Source organism: Hemitrygon akajei, chromosome 7 (assembly GCF_048418815.1).
Source record: "Hemitrygon akajei chromosome 7, sHemAka1.3, whole genome shotgun sequence".
Lineage (NCBI taxonomy): Eukaryota > Metazoa > Chordata > Chondrichthyes > Myliobatiformes > Dasyatidae > Hemitrygon > Hemitrygon akajei.
Window position 1 is genome coordinate 161,448,350 of NC_133130.1, and position 16,659 is coordinate 161,465,008.

At 39.7% G+C, this 16,659-nt stretch overlaps 1 long non-coding RNA gene across 2 annotated transcripts; it reads left to right on the forward strand.

Annotated features, from left to right (window-relative positions):
• Positions 1-9: 9 nt before the first annotated feature.
• On the forward strand, positions 10-14,808 carry LOC140731109 (uncharacterized). Of its 2 annotated transcripts, none has more exons than XR_012099729.1 (3): positions 10-98; positions 1,000-1,077; positions 14,695-14,808. It is a non-coding gene; the product is annotated as an uncharacterized lncRNA (long non-coding RNA). The 2 variants fall into 2 exon arrangements; XR_012099730.1 differs by lacking the exon at positions 14,695-14,808 and adding an exon at positions 2,599-2,940.
• The last annotated feature ends 1,851 nt before the right edge of the window (positions 14,809-16,659 follow it).

Sequence of the window (16,659 nt, forward strand, 5' to 3'; positions counted from 1 at the left end):
TCACGCACACACCACCACACTTGGGAACCGCCGGTTGTCAATGGCTGGGTTTCAGCCCATCACGTTTTCGGATTAAATTCCGAAGGAAAGGACTCATAGTAAGTTTATAACTTTGTAAAACTGCTGTTTCTGTTGTGGATGTAGATTCATAAATACTTGAAAGTAATAGGACGTGAGGTACTGTTAAGGGTACATGAGATCATTGGTTTCATAAAGAGAAAAATAAAGCTTTAAATCTCAGATTTAATCCCCAGTGAGAGTCCTGTACCCATTTCAGGGAGTGAGAGATTTATTAGAATTTGTTCTGCGAACGGTGAAGGAGAAAGTTGATAAAAGTTGAATAAAAATCACTAAATTTTTAAATACATTTCTGTGATACCATCACCCTATCATGCAGCACGTTATTTGACATTTCTGTCCTTTTTTTAAAACCAATTATCTTAAAGTTCTGGCTTTTAAATATTAACCCTCGTCAATAACATCAGGAAGTTCTTTTCTAACCCATTGTACACAATTTGATCACCTCCAACGAATCTCTGCAGCCACATGGTATTCTCCAATCTCTCTATGTAATTGAAGTATTTACTTCCTTTGGGTCACTCTAGGAAATCTCCACAGAAGGCTTGACGTTCAGTTGTTCCATTAAAAATTTGCCATTCCAGAGGTTTAATTCAGTAAATGAATAGCAGTTATATGTAGTTTAGATTTAAGACCAATGGTTGCCGAAGGCTTTAACTTTTCTCTTGCCAACTCCGTGGTTCCTAGAACTAAATATTTCCTGTTGCAAAAAAAAACATTTTCTATTTATCTGATGATATGCTCAGGATTTGAATCAGATCAGCAATTAATCACAATAGATTATCGCTTCTTACATTTTTTTAAAGACCAGGATGAGAATGTGGTTTTTGTGGTGTTGTGGTTTGTGCTTTGCATCAGTAATTATTGATGAAATCTTCTTGTGCTTCATTCACCCTTTATTTATTTTGCTTCCTTCCTTAGAGAGATTAACAAGGGAGAGGCTGTGAGGAAATTTCTTCCAGGTAGTCCAGTTTCCCCCCACGTTCTGAAGATATACGGGTTAGTAAGAGATGGTGGGTTGTGGGCGTGCTCTGTTAGCACTGGAAGCATGCTGTCACATGCATGATGCCCCCAGCACGTCCTTGGACTGTATTGGTTGTTGATGCAGGTGACACATTTCACTGTGTGTTTCAATGATTCAACATGCATGTGACAAATAAAGCTAATCATGGTTCAGTGGTTCTCAATCTGAGTAAGGAAGACTCAAATTGATGTACATTGTATAAGAGATTAGCTATTTTGAATCAGAGTCAGGTTTATTATCACAGTTTTGTGACAATAGTACAGTGCAAGATATAAAAATTACTATAAGTTACAAAAATAAGTGTGAAAGAGGAATAATGAGGTCATTAGTATTCATGGACCATCCAGAAATCTGATGGTGGAGGGAGGAAATGGTTTCTTGATTCTTGGGCGTGGGTCTGCAGGCTCTTGTACCTCTTTCCTGATGATAGTAATGAGAAGAGGGCATGTCCCAGATGGTGAGAGTCGTTAATCATTGATGCCAACTTCTTTAGGCACCACCTTTTAAAGATGTTCTCAGTGGTGGGAACAGCTGGGCTGGTGGTGGAGTTGGCTGAGTCTCCAATCCTCTGCGGCCTCTTTCAATCCTGCACATTGGGGCATCTATAACAGAAGGTAATCCAACCAGTCAAAATGGTCTCCACTGTATATCTGTAGACATTTCCAAGAATCTTTGGTGATATACCAAATCTCCTCTAATTCTTAATGACGTAAAGTCACTGACATGCCTTCTTCATGATTGCATCAATGTGTAGGGCCCAGGGTAGAGTTTCTGAGATGCTGATGCCCAGGAGCTTGAAGCTGTTCAGCCTATCCATGACGGACCCCTCATTGAAGACTGTGTGTGCTCTCCCAACTTCCTTTCCTGAAGTCCACAATCATGCTTGGTATTGCTGATGTTGAGTGCAACACCACTCAACCAGCCAATCTATCTTGCTCTTGTACATCTCCTTTTTGCCATCTGAGGTTTCTGCCAACAGCAGTGTTGTCATCGGTGAACACTGTTGGTGAATTTAAGAGATTAGCTATTTTGGAATAGTTGAGCCGAGCCAGTCATAAGTATAGAGAGAATTGAGCAGTGTGTTAAACGTGCATGCATCCTTGAGATGCACCTATGGTAATTGTCAGTGAGGAAGAAATGTTATTACCAGTCTGCAGTGCCTGCAGTTTCCTGATGAAGATATTATGGATCCAGATGCAGAAGCCCAGGCTTTGAAGCTTGTTGATTAGACGCGAGGGTTTTGAACACCACACTGTAATTGGTTGTTGTCTTGTTTTGTTCTGTTGTTGTTGCTGCTTATGTTGTTCTGCTGAACATAGTGAGCATGCTATGTTGGCACTGGACTATGCATGACACTTGCAGATTGCCCCCAACCCACCTTGGGTATATTGGTTGCAAACAATGCATTTCGTTGTACATTTCAACATACTTGTTCATGTGATAAATGACTCTGAATAAACAGCAGCCTGATATATGTATGTTTTGCTGTTTTCCAGGTGCTCCAAAGCCAAAAGGAGAGCCAGTGAGATAGCAGCTGCTGTAAACCTATTGTGACATTAGGCAAATTGCATTGGGTCAGATTCAGATACAGATTCAGTTTATTGTCATTTATAAACCACAAATACAATGCAGTTAAAAATGAGGCAACATTCTCTGGAATGATATCACAAAAAAGCACAAAACAGACCACACAAGAAAAACCACATTACGTTTGGTAATCCCCAATCCAGAGTCCGGAGAGGCTGCTGCGTATCGATATCGCGTTACCGTCTTAGCACATTCCCCGGAAAGGAACTACAAACTCATCAGACAAAACTAAAGCTACAAGACATACACAAAACCACATAGTTATAGTTAACATATAGTTTTAACAGTGCAGACAATATCATAATTGATAAAAGACTAACTGACAAAAGACCACATAATTATAACACATAGTTTCAACAGTGCAAAGCAATACCGTAATCTGATAAAGAGCAGTCCATGGCACGGTTTAAAAAAAGTCTCGAAGTCCCGACAGCCCATCATCTCACGCAGACGGTAGAAGGAAGAAAAACTCTTCCTGCCCTGAACCTCCAGCGCTGCAGCTTGGTGATGCAGCACTTTGGGAGTTCTGACCACAGTCAACTCCGAGTCCGTCCGAAAACTTCGAGCCTCCGACCAGCTTTCTGACATCGAGCATCGAGCGCCATCTCTGCCGAGCGCTTCGACCCCCGGAATCGGCCGCCAAGCAACAGGCAAAGCCGAGGATTCGGGGCCTTCCTCCCAGAGATTTTTCTGATCGCACAGTAGCAGCGGCAGCGAAACAAGCATTTCAAAAGTTTAACCAAATGTTCCTCCGTGCTTCACACATCCGTCTCCATCAAATCAGGATTGTACAAGGCTCCCTACTTGACAGATTACAGATATTCATTCCAAAGTGGCCGCCGCCATCTTGAAGACACCAGTCCAGATCCTTGCTAAGGCAGTACTTAAATCTAGCCATTACCAACATCTCAAACCACTTAATCACGGTAGATGTGAGTGCTTATCGACCGATAGTTGTTGAGGCACCTCACCCTGCTCTTCTTGGGCACTGGTATGATTGTGTAATGAGTTCTTTGGGCCTGTGCAGGAAGCCAGAGAGCATTGGGCTTCGAGCTTTTTAGAGCACCTGAATTGGTTAATTGGTGTTTAATGAGTGTAGTTAATCGCTTAGATTTCCTTGTGCTTTTCCCAAGTGTCTTGCTCTTTGTAATGCAGTCTCCTGGTGCTTTCTGTTTAAACTTAAGTTTATTTTGATGGGCTCGGGATTCCGTGTTACTTGTATTATTTAAGTGGACACCTGATTAGTGCTAATCATGGGTCCTAGTTTTGAGAATGTTTTGTCTCACGGGTGCCGATGTTTTGTTGGAATTCTTAGGAATAACCTTTAGTCGCTGCCTCTACATTGGAGTCTGTCTTTCCTCTGCACTTGGGTTTCGATGTTGCCAGCGGACATCATGACATATTGATGCCCTATTGAAGCAGGTGGGAACCTCGGAATGAACCAGTGAGAGGTTGAAGATGTCCTCAGCACTCCAGCCAGTTGGTCAGCATAGGTTTTCAGTACCCTGCTAGATACACCACCAGAACCTGATGCACTGTGAGGGTTCATCCTCTTAAAAGATGTTCTGACATCAGGGTCTGAGACAGAGATCACAATATCACCAGATGCTTTGGGGATTCACACGGATGTAGTTTTATTGTTTCTTTCAAAGCATGCACAGCCTCAGAATCGAAGGGTGTCCTTTTAGAATTTAGATGAGGAATTTCTTTAGCCAGAGAGTGGTGAATTTGTGGAATTTTTTGCCACAGGCAGCTGTGGAGGCCAAGTCTGTATGTATGAGGCAGAGGTTGATAAATTCTTGATTGGTCAGGGCATGAAGGGACTCAGGGAGAAGGCAGAAGATTGGAACTGAGAGGAAGATTGGATCATCCATGATGAAATGGCAGAGCAGACTCGATGGGTCAAATGGTCTAAATCTTCTCCTATATCTTATGGTCTTATAAAACGCATTGAGCTCACTGGAGAGTGAAGCATCACTGCCATTTATACTGTTAGATTTTGCTTTATAGGAAGTAATGGCAAGCAAACCCTGCCACAGCTGTTGTGCATCAGATTGTGTCTCTAACTTCACAGAGAATTGTCTTTTTGCTTTCATGAGGTCTTCTGTAGGTTGTACCTGGACTTCTTGTAGGGCTCTGGTCTTGAGTACCACGGATATAGCCCTCAGCAGATTGCAAATCTCATGGTTCATCCAGGGCTTCTGGTTTGGATATGTTCAGTATATTCCCGAAGGCGCACACTTATCCATGCAGGTCTTGATGGAGTCGGTGATGATTGTGGCACATTCATTCAGATCCAAAGATGAATCCCTGAATATGGTCCAATCTACTGATTCAAAGCAGTCCTTTAAACTTTTTTCTCTGCCTCCCTTGACTGTACTTTTATGGTCCTTCTCATAGTATTTGTGATCCTCAGTCTTTGCCTATATGCCGGAGTAAAAATTCAACCAGATGATCAGACTTACCAAAATGCAGGCTTGGGATGGCATGCTAAGCATTCCTGATAGTAGTGTAACAGTGATCAAGTGTGTTGGCTCATCTCGTTCCACAGGTGACATGTTGAATTTCATCTATTTCTGGATTAATAAGAATTTGGTAATTCAGGTTAAGATTTGGATGAGGTGGGTAATCAACCACAATACTGATTCGTTTAAGGAGACAAATAGTATTCCTTTTTTTATAATGAAAAATTTCCAGACCTAATCACAGCAATGCTTGTTCCATTATTACTCTGAAAAGGATTTGATTATGGAGAGCAGAAGCAAAGTGTGAAGAAGCAGGAAAGAAGGAGAAAATATATTATGAGAGTAAGATTGACATTAGAGCTTTTGTAAGTATGTAAAAAGGAAGACTACTTCCTTTCTTCTCCCAGAGAGTTGTGGGGGTCTGGAATGCACTGCCTCGGAAGGCAGTGGAGGCCAATTCTCTGGATGCTTTCAAGAAGGAGCTAGATAGGTATCTTATGGATAGGGGAATCAGGGGATATGGGGACAAGGCAGGAACTGGGTATTGATAGTAGATGATCAGCCATGATCTCAGAATGGTGGTGCAGGCCCGAAGGGCTGAATGGTCTACTTCTGCACCTATTGTCTATTGTTTATAAATATTTGTGTAAGATAGAAGACACTAGAGATATCCTGAATATGATTGAAAATCGGGAGCATAAGATAGGGAGGAATTTGAAAATGTCCCAGTCACTAAGAAAGTGAAACTGTAATTAAAGTCTGACAGGTTTCCCAGACTTGATGGTACACCTTCTAGGAACTTAAAATAAATGGCTCAAAATTATGCATGGGTTGCACATGATCTCCCAAATTCCTCAGGCTCTGGAAAGGTCCAGTGGAATAGAAAGCGACAAAGGCAATTTTCCTTTTTGATTTAAAAAAAGGGATAGAAGGCAGATTGGTCAATTAACCTAATACAGTATCTTTTTGGAAAGTGTTGGGTCAGGGGTTGTCCTAAGAACTTCTTCCTGCAGATGGCCTATCAATTTAATTGCAGGTGGACCCTTGGGCGTTTGAACAATTGATAGACTTGACGACACTGAAGAATCCAGCATATTATGATTATTCACTAGTTGCTAGATTGCCTGTGTTCCTTTCATTCATACTCTGTACTCCAAGTGACATTTTATTTGTTGGATGTCAGTTTCATGTGCGCACAAAACTGTTTTCTTTCCCTTGACTCATTGAGTTTCTAATTAAAGAATACTTTGCATTGTGATCAACTAGCTTCTGAATCTCCTGATCAAAGTATTTCTGGTGTTTGTGTGTGTTGTCTGGTGGAGAAACAAGTTGAGTGGCTTCATCAGTGCTACATATAGCCGGCTTCAGAGCTGACCACCATTGGACACTATGCAGCTTCCGTTTGATTGGAGCTGCCATTTTGTTTGTGTGCCTGTGAGACCTTTTGCCACAGTTTTTTGTTGTTTTAGGACCAAGATAATGGAATCAACATTATCGATGGTTGATCTGTCAATTATAGAACCTCTCGTAACATAGATGGAGCAAACATTCTTGCAATGTTTTGCTCAGGTGTTGACCTAATCTATTAAGTATGTGCCTGGGCAACTTTTGTGAAGTCTTGAGCTCTTCTCTCAATGAAAGCTGTGCTAGAAATGAAATGACTGAAGTCCAAGCATTTTGTTGGGAGAAGGGCTCCACTGGAGTTACTTTCACTGCTCTTTCCTTGGCAGCTTTTAGATCTTGGTATTGAAGTGGCCCAGGAGGAAGAGTCTGTTTCCTGTTGGGATCTGGCCAGGGTTTTTCAAAGTCTGGACAGAGCTGTATTGACATGGTCTTCCATCAACAAAGAGGGCAACTAGAAAATAATAATGAGAACTTTCCCCCCAGAGGGCAGAAACTGAGCAGCTGAGAAAATGATCTAGTTTCCTTTCTGTAACAGAACTGCTAGTAATTTATTTTCAATAAATAACAGATAGCCACTTTATTCTATTCATTCCTATTCAAACCATTTTCTTCAGAAAAAAGTTTGAAAGTGTTTGTAACTACTGAAACAGTGGCTGAGATTCCATAAGTGTTGGTACATTCCCCTGCTGCTCCAGTAAGAACTGGCAAACCACTGACCCTCTAACCCGAGTAAATCTCAGATTGTGACAAGGAGGCATACAGAAGTGAAATCTGCTGGTTGAATGGTGTCGCAACAACAATCTTGCACTTAACGTCATCAAGTATAAGGAATTGATTGTGGACTTCAAGCAAGAAATATCAGGAGAACACACAGCAGTTCTCATTGAGAGGTCTTCAATGGAAAGGGTGAGTAGCTTCATGTTTCTCGGTGTTAGCATTTCTGAAGATATATCCTGGGCCCAATATACTGATGCAATTACAAAGAAGGCACGCTAGTGGCTATGTTTCATTAAGAGTTAAAGAAGATCTGGTATGTCACCAAAGACTCTAGAAAATTTCTAGGATATAGTATGGAGAGCAGTCTGACTGATTGCATCACCATCTGGTATGCACACGATCAGAAAAAGCTACAGGGTCTCTGCAAGGACCGCCACAACTTGTTTTCTGACTTCCCACAAGATCTGAGATTGGAATAGATCAGGCCCTGGGGATTTATCTAACCTAATGCATGTTAAGGCCTCTATTATATTCTCCCTGTTATTTTGTATATGGTCTAAGACAACTCCACTCATTTCTCCCATTTCCTTAGTTTCCATTATTTTATCCACAGTAAATGCTGAAGGGATATATTTATTAAAAATCTTTCCCATTTCCTTTGGTTCCATGCACAAATGGCCATGCTGGTCTTCAAGGGGACCTATTCTGTCTCTTGGCATCTTTTAACTCTCAATATACCCATAGAATCTCTAGGGATTTTGCCTCACTTTGCCTGCCAGATTCTTCTCATCCCCTTTTTTCCCTCCTTACTTGTCTCTTAATTATACTCCTACACCTCTTCTAGTCATCAAGAAATTCACTAGTTACTAATTGCTTATGTGCTATGAATGCCTTTTCCTTACTAGAACCTCTATCTCTCATCATCAAGATTCCAGAAACCAGCCACCTTTGACCCTTCACCCTAATAGGAACATGCAGCACCTGAACCCTTGACTTCACACTTCTAAAAGCCTTTCATTTTGCAGATGCTCCTTTCCAAGCACAATCAGCCATCTTGCCTGATGACTCCAAAATTTGCTCTGTCCCAGTTCAGGACCTTAACCTGTGAATCTGCAATGTCCTTTTCCATAACTATTTGAATCTAATTGAATTATGATCACTGGACCCAAAGTCCATGCCAACAGATACTTCCTCTAATTGCTCACGCCTCATTTCCTATGAGGAGATCCAGTGTTGCATCTCTCTGTAATCTGTGCACTCCAGTAACTTAATTTCAATCATATGCGATCATTTTTCTTTATTTATTCTGATTACACCGTTCATGGTAGGCTGCTGAGTAAATAGTAACATGGTCCATGAGTCTCACTAAATTCAAGTTTCCAAGTACTTCCTTGTCCAAAAATTGTGCAGGCTACTAAGATGCAAAAAAAGAAAGGCTTATGTTTTCTGCAAACTCAAAATGTGCCTAAGTGCCAAAATTCCACAATTAACTACATGAAAGTTTCTCTCTAGATATCAAAGTTCAAAGTAAATTTATTATTAAAATACATATATGTCAGTATATACAACCCTGAGATTTATTTTCTTGCAGGCATTCACAGTAGAACAAAGAAATGCAATGGAGTCGATGAAAAGCTACACACAAGCAATAGCCTTGCTACTGATTTTTTCCTTATTCAGTTCTACTCTTATAAACTAAGATGATGAGGTTTGAAGAAGATACAAAGGACAAATATAATTTTCTATTCCTATCTTTCCCCCCACTGCCACCCGCCAACATTATGTTCCTGTCAAGAAAGTACAACTCTTTAGCAGCCAAACTGAAAACTAATAAAAGTTTTGACAATGACAAGGAAGCCTAAACATTTATCAAAGGTAAAATGTGACCCTTTGAAGTGCAATTTTGTTGTGAGCAAGTTGACTAGTACTAATCCTAGAGGCTTTGAATGCCTTCAACTATATCGTTAGTTCATCTGGAGTGTGTACCAGTGCTAATGATTCTGAAGAGCTTATCTCATTTCCAGCAAGCCCTATGTGACCATCCTCCTATTCCATTTTCTCTTGCGTATATTATTTCCCCAAAATAAATCCATTCTTTTGGCTTCAACCTCTCTTGAGTAATGAGTTTTATTTTCTTGATGTTTTCTGAGTGAAGATAAACTCCCTGATTATATACATACATACATATATATATATATATATATATATATATATATTGACTCTCCCCTAGTACTACCTTGTGTCTCCTACTTCTGGAGGTGCTCCACAGGTGAAAATATTTCAATGCATTTGTACTTTTAAACATTCTTCAAGATTAAAAAACATTTATTTTGGAATTCCACTGAGAATCAAATCCTGCCCAGCAAAACCAATGCTAGATGTTGAAATATGATAGTCCAACCCATGCCAGACATCAAACCATTTGGTTGGCCGTGTGACCCTGACTTTGTCTTATGCAATATGAAATGGAAAGCAATAACTTTATTAAGAGTTGGCAATATTCTGTACAACAATTGAGCCTTGTAACTCTCTCTACCACAGTTCAAGCTGAAAAAATCTGCCTCAAACCAATTAATTCAATCTTATTTTTAGCTTTCTCAGCTGCAGCTCTCAACTCTGAGTCAGATAGACCCACTCTGTAGACCTGAACATAAAATCCGTGCAGCTAGTGAGGAAGTGCTGCGCTATTGAAGGAACCATTCTTTGCACAAAACATTAAACCATTGTTTTGTTTGCCTCTTGATCTCCCATGTAACAATTAGAAAGCACTGTTCTAAGAAGAGCAAGGGCATTCTCTCTAATGTTTCTGTTAATGTTTATGTCGCAAATAAACTAATGTAGGTTATGTAGCCATTATCCCTTTGTGCAAGTTTACTGTGTTAAAATTGGCTACTGCATTTTTTCGCATAACTGTACTTAAGCCATATTGTTAGCAAGAAAATGGCCAACTTCTCTTCCTCTGTAACAACATATACTGACTTTAGATTAATAAGAGAGTATTTAGAACTATTTATGAATCTCAGACTTTGGCTTAGTTTTTTTTCACTTTACAAACATTGAATTACATGATTTCAGCAGGAGCATGAGTGGGACTTTAAATCTGATGCCTTTTGTAGAGTTATGTACATACCTTCCTAAAATTATAAGGTGCACATTTATTTGTAGATCCAAGGCCTAAAGTTAAACATATTTGGGTGTTCTTATGTACTGTACAAATTCTGTATTTGATTCTGAATGATACAGGAGGTAATTGGTCTTTGTAAGTAAAGCTTCAGCACCACCAGCTGGCTGTGCTGATGTATTTCCTAAATAAGGTATTTGGAACAAGTTTCACATGAGATTAAGTAGTTCTGTTTTTATTGGAATAATAATCTAGATAAAAATAACTCAAACCACTCATGCCCATTTAAAGTAGTCATTGGCACTGAATTCAAATCATGGAATGAGTTGCCAGAGGTGAGGGAAGCAGATACATTCCTGGGCATTATCATATCAGAGGATCTGTCCTGGGACCAGCACATAAATGTAATTTAAAGAAAGCATGGCAGCACCTCTACTTTCTTAGAATTTGCAGATTTGGCGTGTCATCTAGAACTCTGACAATTTTCTGCAGATGAACAGTGGAGAGCATCCTGAATGGTTTGGAATGGAGACACCTGTAAAAAAATGGTGGATATAGCCCAGTTCATCACCGGAAAAGGCTTCCCCATCAGTGAGCACATCTACAAAGAGTGCTGCCACAAGAAAGCAACATCCATCATCAAGGACCCCCCACCATCCAGGCCATGCTCTTTTCTTGCTGCTGCCATCAGGAAGAAGGAGGTTCAGGAGACTTGGGTCCCATATGACCAGGTTCAAGAACCATTATTACCCTTCAACCATTAGGCTCCTGAACTATTATGGACAACTTCATTCACCACAATTCTGAACTGATCATTAAACGCAACCTTTGGACTTACTTTCAAGGAATCAACAACTCATGTTCTTAATTTTAGGCCTAAGTCCCCAGCATGTGATGACATTACCTTCTTCTTGTCAGTCTGTAAAATGATGAGAAAATGTGGTCAATGAATTGGCTTCAGGAGCCAAAATGAATCTCATTGAAAGCGCAATCATGTTCTTTGGTCCTTTCACTCTCGGATTTGATTACCCTGAACATGCTTGGAATATAGTTCAGAGGAGCCAGCATATGCATCAAAATTGGGAAGGGATATATAGATAAGGTCAGGACGTATTTGTGTTATTCTAGCAACCAACAATCTCTCTTTGTCACTGATTATTTGCTATTGGTTACCCGGTTATTGGATGCAAGCTACTCTTGGTATTACTCTTCTTGGTGCATTTGTGGTCTGTATCCTACAATTTTGCTTTACCAAACATCTCTGCTCATTTCCATTTCATATAGAGTTCAAAGATGTCTTAGGTTCGCAAAACCTTGAAGAGCAAACTTCCTGAAAAAGCGAACAAACACAAACTCAGCATGACCCTCATTTTAATGGCTACCTTTGTGTGCAGATTCACTAAGCTCTGCATGGAGCCTGGATACATAAACTCCAGATGTGTCCATGTGCTGAATTTCTATCTGAAGCAGCATTATGAAGAACGTGTATGGCCTCCTTTCCTCTGAAAATTCCTTTCTGTTGGACAGTGCAGCAAAATCTTTTTTAGCTGGACTGGACAGCACCACCAATGCCTTGTGGAAAACGTTATCGGAAAGAATTCGTTTGTTCATGGACTAATCGGTAAAACATCATTTATTTTCTTCTAGAAAATGCTTTTGCCAAAAGTAAGTTCTTGGAAGAGATGTTATTTTTCAAGGTTTATTCTGATCAGTTGCACAGTACAGGCCAGTAGTGTGTTGCATTGCTATTCCCAGGGCTATTCACTGAGGCAAATATCACCTAATACTGGAGAACCATCAGCTTACTGAAAACTGCTAATCATCTGCTCAGAACCCTTTTGTAAACTATCAGCCATAATTGAGCCCATAACTGAAGTCCTGAGAGTGAAGCTGAAACTGCCACTCCACTGGGAAGGGCCACAGCACAACTTAAAATCTAAGAAATTGTTTGTTCAAGGGGCTGCATGTAATTGATAACTGTTGTGTTCATGTAAAGTTACTAGAATAACATGATCTGTGATGAAAATGTTGGCTTGAATGTCCTATTTTATATGCAAACCCCAGAAATGAAAGCAACCCTCTTGGCCAGTCAGCAAGCATACAAATTTGAGAATCAGGCAATCAGCAGATTTAGCTCTGGGCATGCCATTGCTGTGATATGAATTTTATAGAACAGAGACCATAGACCAGGATTCTGAGCATTAGCTTTATTATAAAATTCCCCAATACAATCTCCATGGCTGAGAAGAACCCATTAGCTTTCAACAGTCTTGAAACTGAGTAGATTTCTCATTTTTTGTAAGTAATGTTCTCTTTGGCATCTGTTTCCAAAGTAAAACCATTTTATTTGCATGCAAAACTTTATAGCCTTCATCCTCAATGAGCTGGCAATTTCAGATAGAAATTTTGTAGCTCCATTATGGGCTGCTTCATGGACCTACTAATTTAACGTTATGCAATTCATAACTTCATAGATTTATTCAAACCTATACTTACTGACTCTTAAAATACATTTCTTGGTTACAGTGTATTCCATGGAAGTTAACACTTAATTTTATTTTAAATAATTGGATTATAGCTTGACTTTTTCTTGAATCACTGGACAATCAATGGGAAATCATAAAATAAGTCCTTTTACCCAATTAGTTCATCCTGACCATTAACCACCAATTTATACCTGTAATACAATCACTTGAGTTGAGTATGATGCTCTTCTAAGGAGTTATTCCCTTAATGGAGAACACCTATACATGACTTTATTTAACATGGGAGGCTAATGCAAAGGCAGCACCACATGGTTCTTGACAGATCGCGATCAGGGTCCAGTGGCATGGCATCCAAGACGACTGTGGACCCTTCACTGCTGCTGCCTTCCTCTGGCTTCCCTGCCATTGTGATGTGTCATCATCTTCTGCCATTTCCACTTTTGAGATCTTGGTTGGATCGCTCTTTGTCTGGAACTTCCCCCTTGAACTTATCACCATGAGTGACCCTACCAGGAGCTAAGTTCCAGATGGCATTGCTTTCGGAATCGCAGGAACTCACAAGCCACTCCATCATGACAAGCTGACGATCCTCAGAGAAGGCCAATTTACACTACTTCTACATTAATCCTATTTTCCCTCTCCCCCCAATTCAAACACTCACCTACACAAAATAGGCAATTTGCTATGGTCAATGAATCTACCAACAAACTCATCTTTGGGATGTGGGAGGAAACTGGAGTGTTTGGGGTTAATCTATGCAGTTATAAGGATAAATTATTTACACAGTCACTAATCCAGATCAGAATTGAACCCCCAGGATGTGGACATTTCTGAAAAGGCCTGCACTTGTTGGCCGCACCTGGATGCCCTGGAGAAGATGGTGGGCTATCTTCTTGAATTATATCAGAGCCTGTGCTGAAGATATTCCCATAGTACCATTAAGGGGAAATGCAAGATTTTTTTCGCTTTCGAAACAACCTTGGCAAAATAAATGGCAATTTATTTTGAAGAGATGGTATCTAACTAGGAGAACAGTAGGTCAAGGCATTCTCGTGCTTTTAATTCCTTTGCCCTCTGGATGTTGTGAGCCACAGATTTTAAAGATTGTATTGAGAAGCTCTATTATCACTCCTGTTTAAATTTGCAAAAAGCAATGAGGCCATTAGCAGGTAACCTGCTTTTCAGTGATGCTGATTGGGGAGAACGCATAGTAAGTCTACAGAATACTCATTCTGGGTGGAGGGAGGGAATGTTTGTAGGTTGTGGATAGAATATTAATCAGTTGGGTTTCTTTTTCCTGAACAGTGTTGATCTTCTTAATTATTGTTGAATATGCATTCATTAAGTGGGAAATGCTACCTGTAAATCAGTATTATTGTTATTCTGAAGCTTCATATTGATATTGAACTTAAGTACATCTTTAAAAATTCATTAAGTAATCATTGATGAATAAGAAATGTCAGAACAAAAGTGCTCTCAATCATAAATATTGAACGCTTTAATGGAAAATGTGTAATTGTTCCATTTTTTAAGGATTATAACTGTGAGCTGAGTAAAATAGTCTCTGCCTAAAATCAATACAAAAACTTGTGTGTTTTTTGCTGTATTTAAGCCCAGTTAGTAATGTACAGTATATCTCATTCACATCTCCTAAACAGCTCAATGAAATATTGTCCTTTTTGTTGCTTAAATGGATATGGAGGCACAGGGCCACTCCAGCACCAACCATTCTGGTTTTATATGTGCTTCTGTTCTCACTTTTACATCTCTCTTTTTTATATGCACCAGTTTCTGAAATTTCTCTCTTTTCAGGAGCAGCTGAGGCAGAACCAAAGTCATTTGATCCATCATCCTTCTGTGCTATTTGATTAGATCATGGCGGCATCTCGACTCCATTTATTCATCTTTGCTTAATATCACTCTCTACCCTTGATGTAAAATAGTTAGTCTTGATCATTCTAATTGGTTTCTACTATCCTGTGGCTTCACAGGGGAACATTTTGTTTCTACTTTCTAGCTTTCTGTGAGAGTTGCTTCCTGATTTCTTCCTAAATGTCATCGCTGTTTTTAAACATTGTATCCCATCATATTTGACTTCCTCAGAGAGGAAACAATTACTGGGTCCTGATGCAGGATTTTGACTCAAATAATAGACGACTTCTTTCCTCCTACAGATGCTGTGTGATCTGCTGAGCATGTTGTGCTCCAGATTCCAGCGTCTGTCATCTCTTGTGTCTCCAACAATTACTGTGTATCTACTCCATTAATTTATATAGCTTTGATCATATCAATCCTCAATCTTTCACACTCTGCTTCATACAAACTAAATGTAATATAAGAAATGGAACAAAGCCAGATCATTTTGTCTATTAAGTCTGCTGCACCAAACAATCAGAGCAGATCTTCCACTTCAGCTCCACTTTCCTTCCCTTTTGAGTATTCCGAAGATTCATAACCATTTGAATAAAGAAATATCATCTCAAGAATAGTTGAATCTTTATGTCACCACCATGACCCAAATTCTAGGTTGTTTGGCCAGGAAGCATGATCATTTTGACTAGCCTGTTGTGTTCCTTATAAACCAAGTATGATTCTTCAGCATTTTTAATAAAGCCATAGATCATGCAGCTGGGAAGTGGGCCCTTTGGCCTATTTTCTCTGCTGACTATCAAGAACCCATTTACACTGATCCCTCTCTATACCTATCATTGCCCCAACATTCTCATCTACTTACTCTACATTCTGGACAATTTAAATTGCCTAAATAATTTCAAATAAGAGAAAATCGGCAGATGCTGGAAATCCAAGAAACACACACAAAATGCTGGAAGAACTCAGCAGGCCAGGCAGCATCTATGGAAAAGAGAATAGTCAACGTTTCAGGCTGAGGCCCTTCATCAGGATTGACTATTCTGTTTTTCATGGATGTTGCCTGGCCTGCTGAGTTCTTCCAGAATTTTGTGTGCCCTGCTTGGCTAAGTAATTTATAAACTTTAAAATATGGGAGGAAATGCATTCATTCAAAAGAAGGACATACAAACCCCAATAAATAGCTCTGGTGGTCAGTTTTGAACCAGGTTCACAGATCTGAGTCATCAGCCCTTCTAGCTGTGCACATACTTTCTTCTAAACTTTGTAGAATTGTTAGGCTCACCTTGTTGTACAGCCCTACAAAACCAACCCTCACAATTGAACTTTCAAAGTCCCAGTGTCACCCCAATTTATTCTGTCACATTTGAGTTGATGTACTTCTCAAAACAGTTCACAATGACCTCACTGTACAAGTATAAATGCAATCTCAGATTAATACAATTCACAAAAATGTGGGATGTGAAGATGAGGTGTTGCAATCGATTTAAAGAATGTAAACAAAATAAATTAATTGAAACAAATTGCTTCCTCTTCAGTGAACATTTTTTTTTTGCATTGGAAAAAACTTGGCTGCAAATCCCAGGCACAGTGAGAGGGATTCATAAAATAAAAACTGGAAAGACATGGAGTGAGTCATAGATAAATTGGATTTATAAGATACCCAACAACCCTCAGAGGCTTTTGCTGCATTCCAAGATCCATGTTTACCAGTTGGTCAGTTTAGTCTTCCCCTCACTTTCAGTCCCCCATTCTATTGACAAACAGAGAGGCTCAGGAATGGCATTTGTTACCAAAACTTATATAGAAAAAGTTATATTTAAAGGGAACCAGAGCATTTTGAAGGATTAGACTGAAGTTCAAGTCTGTAGTTTATATTGGTCTCAATCAGTTTTTCTGTGTTTTCTT